This window comes from Crinia signifera, chromosome 7 (genome assembly GCF_055691185.1).
Source record: "Crinia signifera chromosome 7, ASM5569118v1, whole genome shotgun sequence".
In the NCBI taxonomy this organism is placed as follows: Eukaryota; Metazoa; Chordata; class Amphibia; order Anura; family Myobatrachidae; genus Crinia; species Crinia signifera.
This window is the reverse complement of record NC_139223.1, coordinates 136,402,457-136,413,114: the sequence shown is the minus strand read 5'-3', so window position 1 is coordinate 136,413,114 and position 10,658 is coordinate 136,402,457. Positions and strand designations below refer to the sequence as shown.

Below are 10,658 nucleotides of genomic sequence, written 5' to 3'. Positions count from 1 at the left end.
TACTCGGTGGCTGCCACATTCTAGAGCGATCGGAGCGGAGTTCTGACAGTGTAATAATGGACCCAGATATGGGTGAGGTAGAATCCCTAAACCAGCTTGACACTTTGCCCATGACAGGAGAAGGTAAAAGGTATGAGGAAAACGTAGTTCAAGGGCTATGTGATGATTTATTGTCTGGTGAGTACTGTGTCTGTAGATATTGTCAACCTAAAATGGAAGAAGGATGCATCCAGCGATGTCAGTCGACCAGTAAGGCAACTACCGGCCGACATCCCTTGAGTGATTACCACTCATTAGTGGGTAAGGTTTTAAACCAAACAGAATGCTGGGTGTGTTCACAAGTATTACATAAAAGGAGTAGTGTAGGCCTAGTCCCATACCCGCTTAATATTTCAGAGATAAGCGTATTAAATAAGGGGAGGCCATTGGATAAGAGATACCTGTATACCAGGTCCCCTAGTCTTAGATTACACCCATACCAAGTGGATAAATCCCTGGTATGTATGAACTTCTTAAGTTCCAGAACAATCGGTACTTGGGAAGTGACATGGCAAAACCAGACAATAACTTACTCCCAGCGCCCAGATGGAGAGCCCATAGATAAAGAATTATTGTTAAAAATCCGAACCAGTGGAAGACACTATAAATATGTTTACACGGTGAAGAAAAGTAAAATGATGGCCGGCAGAGTATCAGCCGGCTACTGTAATGTAACCCTACAGCCAGAAATCTGTGAGGAACAAGTCAGGGAACAGGGGACGGGGATGTTCTTATGGATAATGTGTGACAAGATCATGAAATACTCTGTCCCTTATTTTCTCCCTGACGATGTTTATTATATTTGTGGTAGGAGGGCGTACAAATGGCTCTCCATGAACTACGTTGGTATTTGTTATCTAGGCAGAGTGTTACCGGAAGTGATGACCCTCACACACGATGAGATGATGAACATACACAGAGGTATTTCTCCTCCTTACACTCATACCCATTATGACCAAATCCATAAAAGGGATTTAACAATAAGAAAAGAACCCCTAGCTTCTGAAATGATACACGAGTCGTTCGGTATCCAACTCCTAATTGCTTTAGATATCACCCATACCGCCAGAGGAGTCATCAATTTTAAATATATACAAGCATTAGCCAGCTTGGTAGATAACATCACTGAGGTTTATGATGACACTTTTAGATACACTGGGAAGGAGTTGCAAGCATATAAAAGAGAGCTAGTCCAACATCGGATGGTGTTGAACTATCTGACAGCTATGACAGGAGGATATTGTGTCACCCTTTCTACACAGTTTGGGGTGAAATGTTGTGCATATATCACCAACAATACTGAAGACCCAGAAGAAATCATCGATCACCGGATGGATGAGATTCTTCAGCTTAAATGGGAATTTAGAAGGGAACATAATATCAGCCTGGCAGAAATAGGTAACAAAGTTAGCGAATGGACCTCCTGGTTGAATCCAATGCACTGGTTCTCTGGTTTAGGAGAATGGGCGCAAGGGATCATAGCTAGCATAGGAAAACTCCTTCTCTGTATCGGTGGTGCCATCATAGTCTTTGTGCTATTGTACAAATGTTTAAAGGTGGTGACCCGGGGAAAGACAAAACGTACCGAAATCATGAGTGTAAGAACGAGAGATACAGAGGAAGACCAGGGTTTGGTATATGACCCTAAAATCGAAACCACCTCCCTTTAAAGAAACCATATTTGTGAACGTGTATATGTTGTAACCACCCCTGTTTTTATTTTTATCCCAAAATTGTACATTATCCTTCGTGACCCTGAGTAGGTTGTTCGATAAATGCGGCCCATCGTTTATCCATGATCCTGGATCAGCCGAGAGCAGATGGTTTACTCCCCTTATATGTTTTATTCATGTATCCCAATTTCTCTGTTAGGATTATGAATTTCTGTATTGTCGTGTGAAATGTTTTGTATTGTAACAGTTTTATAATTACTGTTAAAGGGTGGACTATGGAAGTCGAGTTACACACACGCCATTTTAGGATAGTATGGCCGCCATTTTGGTTCACAGAGTTGCGCAAATAAAGTTTCCATACCCGAGTATGCGTGACAAAGTGGACCAGAAGAGTAGCCATACTATCACACATAAATTCATAAAATACATACTGACACTAAGTAAAATGTAGTTAAAGGTTTAGAACGCCACACATAGCTTAGTTAGCCCCGCATACATCTGTCTGTATCATGTTTAGTACCGTTCCGTTCAGCTCATTATGCGAAGTATTCCGGTCATTGCGAATATTTCGCAATGTACACTGCCCGATAGTTATGGACATAATCCATAACTCAGAGACAGTTTCTGTTGAAAGTAGTTAACAAAGGAAACTAGATGAAACCAGTTCTTATCCCTGCTGACGCCGAAACCACCGAACAAAGGACTCTTAAAGTTCACTCCCCCGCACCTGGTCAGACCAGGTACAGCGTCTAACCTCCAATCACAGTGGACCGGACATATGATCTCTGACCAATGAGTATGGCCTTTGACCTCCCCTTTCTGACCCTATAAGATAGGCGACCCGGAGCAGGCTCGGTCACTTCGGCACATCTACCTTTCCCTGACCTGACCACCGGACTATAGTTCATCCCTGAACGATAGTGAGCTCTGACCAGACTACACTTCGCATATTTGATGAGAACGGTAACGGTTGCATTTCACGGTATTTATTCTTAAAGTATTGTTGGCTGGTTGTGTCTTGTATCTGTATTCTTTCCCCTTAGCAGAGTCTGTCTAGTATTCATTGTTAGTATATTGTATTACTTGTTATACTTGTTTATTCTTATTTCTGTAACCCCCTTTTGTCCATTAGGGACTTAAATACAACCTTTTTACGGAGTTCTAATCTCCTTATTTCTATTCAGTGGTCGTGTCTGTTTATTCGCACAATAGCGATAAGGTATATTACGGACACTGTCCTTTAAGGTATATTCGCAGAATAGAGACAAAGTACTGCGAAAGGATCTCGTATTAAGGTATTGTTTCTTGGTGCAAAATACTGAGTAAAAGGTACGCTACGCTGCGCTACGTTTTGTTCGCACGTAGTTAGGCATAAAGGGTAAGCAGGTTACGGACACATTACGTAACCTGCGCATTTCACTCATTGTCTCTCTGGTCATAATCAAATAGCCATTAACAATGTACTTTGTTGGGGACACGAACACAGTGGTCTCTACTCTGTTTGTTACAGGGGCCCCTGCCCTTTGTGCTTTATTGGAGTGATCTGACTTTCACAGACAGCAGAGAATGGGAAAAAAATGTACAGCGGTACAGTATATTAACCTGCAGCAGTTTATGAGGGGAGATTCTGTAAAGCAAGAATGCGGTAAAAACCCTGTTATCAGGGTTTTTACCACATTTTGATATGCAGCAAAATCCGCACAGTGGGTTTTCGCTGCGAGGGGTATCACCAGCAAAAGCTGGTGATACCCCATAGAAGCCTATGGGCTTCTAAGCGCGACCCACACCGCCGCAAACGTACCCCCGCCGTCTCTCGACGACACCCCCCCTCACCTGCTGTGTCCAGGCAGCACAGCGTATGCTCCCTGGACCTGTGACCTCCTCCTATGTTACAGCATATGCGATAATTAGGTGTGCGGTAGCCGGCGATGTGCGGCAGATAAGAGGCGCGGATGTTACAGCATCCCGCCCTATGGCTGTGATCAATACTGCTGATAGGGTGCACAGACAAGGGTCAGCCCTGCAGCCCTAAGGTAAGTGGTCTCTCAGGCAGTGGGGTCCACCCTGCTCTCTGCACTGTGCCGTTCATCTGACAAAATGATCTGCAGGGGGCCCAGGGGATAACTCATTGCTGGTCTGGGCAGAAGTGGGTCCCTTAGTGCTCAGGGGCCCTATTGCAATGTACCTGCTGCACCAATGGTAGTTTGCCACTGATTGCAGTGTGATAAGTTCGGCGGGCTGTCTGCAGGGATTTGGGCCACATACCAGTAAATAAAACAGGCATCAGATATATGGCGGCCTGCCGGGGATCTTCCCTGTGGATCCTATGGCAAAGCTGCCCACTGCCCACCATCATGGGACATTTCTGCCTGCAGAAAATAGGAGCAGAGGGTGAGACTGTACTAAATGGGTAACTGACATGTGTTGGGGGGGGGGGGGGGAATGTTTTCATCACTTAATACGTTACAGTCACTACTCAAAGGCCGTAATTAATTTAGTTTCCAAGTAACCATTGATTAATTCGAAAAACTCTTCTTTCTCCCAAAAATCCTAATATTGATTAGAAGTCAACAGGGCATGCTGAGCCTTATAGTTCCACAATATATGGATATATGGAGAGTAAATTTGCCTTTCTGGAATTCAAGGGGCGATTCAGACCTGATCGCTGAGGACCAAGTTCACCTCCCGTCCTGATTGTGGGGGTTTGCGCGTGCGCATGCGCGAATGTGGGCTTGTGCAGACCCCATAAGTGAACTCCTTAGGTGAGTTTCACACAACGGTGGGCAGGAAGTGGGCTGGCATCAGTGCCCGCCCCCAATTCGGCTGTTAGCAGGCATCGGAAGCGTTAGTATAGACTTTTCAGAGCGAAAGCTGGAGAAATCATTCGATAGTGAGCGACCGTGGAATGATTTCTCTTCTTTGTGCACGCATGCGAGGGGAGGTGTAAGCCTACACCTCCCCTCGCATTTAGGTGCAAGGATTCACTTTACAGGGAGATGTGCATTTGGCTGGGCAGCGTTTACCTGCTTGGTTGGCAGCAAATAGACAATGTCTAGTGAGCAGGTCTGAATCAGGCCCTTAGATTCAAAGACACAGCAGACACACATTATAAAGCATACACACGTCCATTCTCTCAGTGCTGGTGTAAGGCCCTTCCTTTCCGCTCAGGAGCCCACACTGTTTGGGTTATTCTGATCACTTCGGTCCGCCGTGCGTTCGCACGTGGAACCAATGTTTTGCATCTACATCTTTGTACGCATGTGCAGATGCAGGGTGAGAGCGGGCATGGCAAACTCCACTTTCACATCCCACTCGCCCCTAGCAGTGCGGCCGGGGGGCGTGGGCCGGCGGCAGGAGCAAATTCCCATGGTTATCGCCCGGTGACGTGGGTGCGGAGGGCGGGTAGTTGACATCAATGGATGTCAGCTGCCCGCCTGCTTCCCACACAGGACGCTCGGAGATCTGTGAGCGCTGGAGAAATCATTCGATGGTCGCCGATTATGCAAATCATCCATTCGCAGCCATGCAAGGGGGGGTGGCTGGCACTGCGGGCGGCGTTTGGTCCTCACGCAACGCTGTGAAATTCGCAGCATTGCGTGTGGACCAGCTAAAGTCCAGTATGTATGATGAGGGGCATGGGAAGGGTTACATATATACATACTCTGTTTATGCTGAGTGGCCTGTGTTCCTGCATTGCCTTACAGCCCAATTTAAAACCTCTTCATCACGGAAGACAGGTAAACACTTTGGGCAGCTCTGGGTATAACATGATGTGATGGCATTATTGCCTTTCATAGCTTAAGGAGAAGAGCTAAAGTAGACCCTGGGTATTGCCATTAAAATAAGTGTGCACATTGGAGCGTTCCCGTGGCAGCACTGATAGCGGCTCCATAGCTGAGGGAATTACCTACAGCTCTGGAATAATTGTTCATCACATCCCATTGTAATTGAGTAGCTATTCCTGATGGTGAGGAACCTTTTGGGAAAATTGCAAATACAATTCAGATGCACAGTAATGATGAAAAAGACACAGGTCTAACACAGGCCATCATTCCTAAATGGTAATTGTGTGATCTTACACCATGGCAAATAATACCCCCAGGATAGACAGTTGCAAATGTAGCTTTCCTGATTCCTAAAATGTACAGTAATTGGATAATTGACCCCTGTAAGGGCCAGGGTTCTAGTATAAATGACAGACAGTCTATGTTGACAGTCACTAGGTCGACAGTCACTAGATGGACCACTAATTGTCTACAGTGATTAAGGTGGCCAAACATCAGAAAAGGCCCCCATACATTAGGCCGACTTGTCCTAGGGACAACTCGGACCCAATTTACCTGCGAGCCGCCCGGCAGCTCCCCGGGAGGCTCACATACAATTTGGCACTTGATGTGCCATTTTTACATGGGATAAATCGCATGCGATTTATCCCATGTAAAAAAAAACCCGGGGAGCTGCAGGGCGGTGAGCAGTAGTGGGGGCGGGCAGCGGCAGTAGTGGGGACGGGCAGCGGTGGTCGGGGCGGCCAGCGGCGGTAGTGGGGGCGGGCAGCGGCGGCGGGGACGGGTGGCGTGTGCGGTGAGCGCAGTGTACTTACACATAGCAGCAGCGGCGGGGACGGGACGCGCAGTGGCGGCTATTATATTTTTAAAATACTTGTCAAATGACCGGCCGCTCTCTGATTGGCTGAGAGCTCTCCGGCCAATCAGAGAGCGGCCAGTCATTTGACAAGTATTTTAAAAATCTAATAGCCGCCACTGCGCGTCCCGTCCCCGCCGCTGCTGCTATGTGTAAGTACACTGCGCTCACCGCACACGCCGCCCGTCCCCACCGCCGCTGCCCACCCCCACCACTGCTGCCGCTGGCCGCCCCCACCACCGCTGCCGCTGGCCGCCCCCACTACTCCCCCGGTGTCTGTATGCATATGTCTGTCAGGTGGCAGGCATATGCATACAGGGAGGTCGGACGTGATCGTATGTACAGACCGTCCGACCTCCCTGATCCGGTCCGATGCGCACGGGACCGCGCATCGGATCGGATCAAATGTCACATACCTACGATTTTGGGCCGATTTCATCCGATTATCGGCACAAAGTGCCGAAATCGGATGAAATCGTCCCAAAATCGCATAGTGTATGGGGGCCTAAAGATATTGTACCCAATCATACAATCTCAACTGATTGTAAGATGGATTGTATGCAGATTGTGTGCACATCTTATGTACATAATCATACAATCAATCAGCAGATGGATTGTATGACTGATTGTAAGATGGATTGTATGCAGATTGTGTGCACATCTTGTGTACACAATCATGCAGTAGATGGATTGTATGATTGATTGTATGATCGATTGTGTGTAGATTGTGTGTCCAAAAACCACCAAGGACTGCCGGAGATTTCAAGGGAATTTGTACACAATCATGAGCGCAATCGATCTTAAGATCGATCTTTCTGATGTATGGCCAGCTTTAGGTCGACACCTAAAACAAAAGGTTTGACATACACTAGGTCGATATTGAACCAATGTCGATACAAGCAAAAACTCGACATGGAAACACGCATGAAAATGTTGACATGAGTTTCTCAAGTCTTTGTGTGTGCCATGGGCACTGTATAGGTGTACTGCTGCTCTCCCCATGCTTCGGGCACACTGCTCCTGTCTCCTCCTATGCCCACTGGGATGGTAAAGAATGAATAAGTTGGTTAAAAAAAAATCAGGGAAAAACTTTATTTTATGTGTCGACATGTCAAGATTCTACTTGTGTCGACCTTGTCAAAGTCGACCTAGTGTATGTTGACCCTTCACAGGTGTCAACCTAATCATTGTTGAACCAATGGTGGTTGACGTTGTGGCTGTCGACATAGACATTGTCGACCTATCGACCGGATACCAAGGGCCAGCACTTATTACAGCTTCCATAACAAAGGCCACCAATCCATGTATAAATTCTGCCAGCGAGTTTGCTGTTATCATGTCAGGTGATAGCGAATCACATACATTACCCACCCATACGGTAAGGAATTCCTCCTTATATTCATGTTAAAATCATATATCTCCTATTCTCAGCAAACTCCTATTATCTTCTTTTAAGTCCTTTGCAAACATTGACAGGTGAAATGTTGCCCAGGTTCAAAACGTCGACATGACAATTTTCAACATGCATTTTTTTTTCAACTTTTGTTTTATCCTCCACGTGGGCTATCATTAGGAATAGTAACCTGTGGTGGCTGCAGAGGTAGGGGAGTGCGCCACCCGGAGTGGGACCTTTTGCATGTTGACCTACTGACTATGTTATGTACAGTAGGTCTATTATACCGCATCCGTCCAGCTTTAGTTAGTGTAAACATTATCTGAATTCTTTGTTGCTTCAGCAAATTCTACACTGTTTGTGTTAGCTGCACTTTGTACACTTTTGATATAGGTTTAAATATTTGCACTCGTAAGTTGCTATTTGTACTTTACTCTCATTGCCGTTTTGGTGTATTTGTTCTTTTAAACATAAACAATATGCTGTCTACTTTAACTTATTACATTTTACTACTATGGGAGGTATTCTTTTTGACATTTTTAGGTCTAGTTTACATTCGAACCATTCATTTTAAAGTGACGATTTTTCGATTGTTGAAAACGTTATTTTGAAAACCACATGGATCAATGGGCCTTATTCTAATTCACTCTTTCTGACAAAATCCTTCTTAGATGGACAAAACTATGTGCACTGCAGGGGGGCAGATGTAAAATGTACAGAGATAATTCGATTTGGGTGAGTTGTTTCTGTGCAGGGTAAATACTGACTGCTTTATTTTTACACTGCAATATAGATCTCACTTTAAAGTAAAACCCCACCCAAATCTAATACTCTCTGCACAAGTTACCTCCGCCCCACCTGCAGTGCACATGATTTTGTCCATCTAAGAAGGATTTTGTAAGATAGAGTGAACTAGAATAAGGCCCAATGTCTGCTGTTGACCACTATTGATTTTGGTTAGTGCCAATGGCAGTGATAATCAGTGGCGGCTCCAACTTTGAGTAGGAAAGAGGCTGACGCTGGCTGTTACTCTGGGTCTGCCCCAGTCTCCCGGAGCTTATACTATACAGTTGACAGGTGCCAGACACAGCGAATGTGCAGTATCAGCGGCGCTACTGGGCATGTGCAAAAGTCTGGCTTCTATGGACTGTGTCGGCTGCAGCCCATAGAAGCCAGTATGGGCTGCACGTTAAGGCAGGGACTGGCTTCCTAAAGGAACGCAGCCTGGACGAAAGACTGCCCCCCCTGTCGCGCGAATCCCAACGCATGCAAGGGGATGTGAACGCTTACACATCCCCTCGTATGCGGCCTCACGGCACAAAAATCATTCGGTGGTCACTCACTATCAATGATTTTTCTGCTTCGTAATGGGCCTGGACTGACTTTTCATTTAGAGGCTGATCTCCGTATTCGGGACGGGCGCTGATGTCATGTGATGTCGTCGCCAGCCCCAAGCAAGCATCAACATGACATTTTATGGGGATGCCCATAAAATGCTGGGGTTCCCCTGCTGCCATCCCCATTCCTCCCCTCCTGGAGCAAATGGCCCGGCGAGTATGAAACTCGCCGAAGCTGCTCGCTCCCTGGGTTTGTGCATGTGCAAATCCCAAACATTGGGGGACAGGGACGAATCCGGACCCTAATAAATGGGTCTGAATTGGCCCCAATATGAACTAGAACAAGGCTGTTCCAACTTCTAAATAAGAAATTTCCTAACAAACTCTCATGGCTGACTTTTTATACACTGTATATTGCTGGAGGGTTCCGGAAGATTGCCCGACAGGCGGATCCTGATGGTCAGTATCCCGACGTCGGAAACCCGACTGCCGGTGCTCCGGCAGGGCAAATGAAGCGAGCCAAGCTAGTATGTTAATTTAAAGTGGGCTTGTCCTGCAGTTTAAAAGATTGTTCACTGACCCATGGCATTCCACCCGTCGAGATGCCAACTACATCCCTACAGTAGAGCCTAAGTAGAAAGTAATGTACAGTTATTAATACACAGATCATAGTGTAGAAAAAAAAGCATCCATTCAGTTGGCAGCACATTAGAAACAAAGGTAGCATAAGAAAAGGGTTGTGTAGCCTACAGTATTTTGAACATTTTAATTGTACTATTGTGTCTAATTTGTCCTATCAGCAAACCGCTTTTCATGCATTCATCAGTTTGTACATAGCACAATAAAAGCAGAAGCGCTATCAGCTCTCGGGCGGAAGTACTAAAAGCAGCCAGCTTGATGTCACAGTGTGTAATATAAGAACACACTGAGCATGCTCAGTGCCAGTAGATGGGCTGGTTATATTCTTCTACTCAGTTATCTTCCTGGTAGTTGGCTGAGAAGTTTTGTACAGTATGTCATGCTAGCATGTGAAGAGGTGAATATAGAGGTACCCTTATAGCTGTAACACAATAATTATTTCCTCTCTGTTGTGTATTCAGCTATTTAGTTATTGTGCAGTTGTTTGTGTCAGATACAATTAGTAATATTTTGTTATACCGTTACTATACCTGACACAGAAACTACAAGACACAGCACACAGTCCAAACATACTGGTTCAATAGGTCATGTGTATTTTGGCAAGAGGTCTAAAATAACCTTTGGTACCTTAGTTATTTGCTGACAAATAGGGGGCGTGATATGACGAAAACATAAACTGCAGCCCAGAATCAAATGTTCTTTCGTAGTGTAAAGATTGTTGCTCTTCTGCTTTTAAACTGTTCAGACTTTTGGGACACACAAGGTACTGTATGTACTGTATTTTATGTTTTGTTTATGATATGCAGAAGCTACATTCACATTATATTAAGGTGCATGTTTATGTGTATGTATCCAGCAGTGGGAATTAATTTCCAAATGTAAAAAAAAGGGAATATTTGATACATAAGACGGCCATATACAGTATGCAGTATGTCC

At 45.5% G+C, this 10,658-nt stretch overlaps 1 protein-coding gene across 5 annotated transcripts in view; it reads left to right on the top strand.

Annotated features, from left to right (window-relative positions):
- Positions 1-10,016: 10,016 nt before the first annotated feature.
- KYNU (kynureninase) overlaps positions 10,017-10,658 on the top strand; it is a 116,695-nt gene continuing 116,053 nt past the window's right edge. For 3 of the 5 annotated variants that reach the window (XM_083153862.1, XM_083153861.1, XM_083153858.1), the window contains exon 1: positions 10,364-10,485. The gene's annotated coding sequence lies outside the window, so the exon portion shown is untranslated. Of the gene's footprint in view, positions 10,132-10,363; positions 10,486-10,658 lie in introns of those variants that run through there. The other 2 variants (XM_083153859.1, XM_083153860.1) reach the window with 2 other exon arrangements.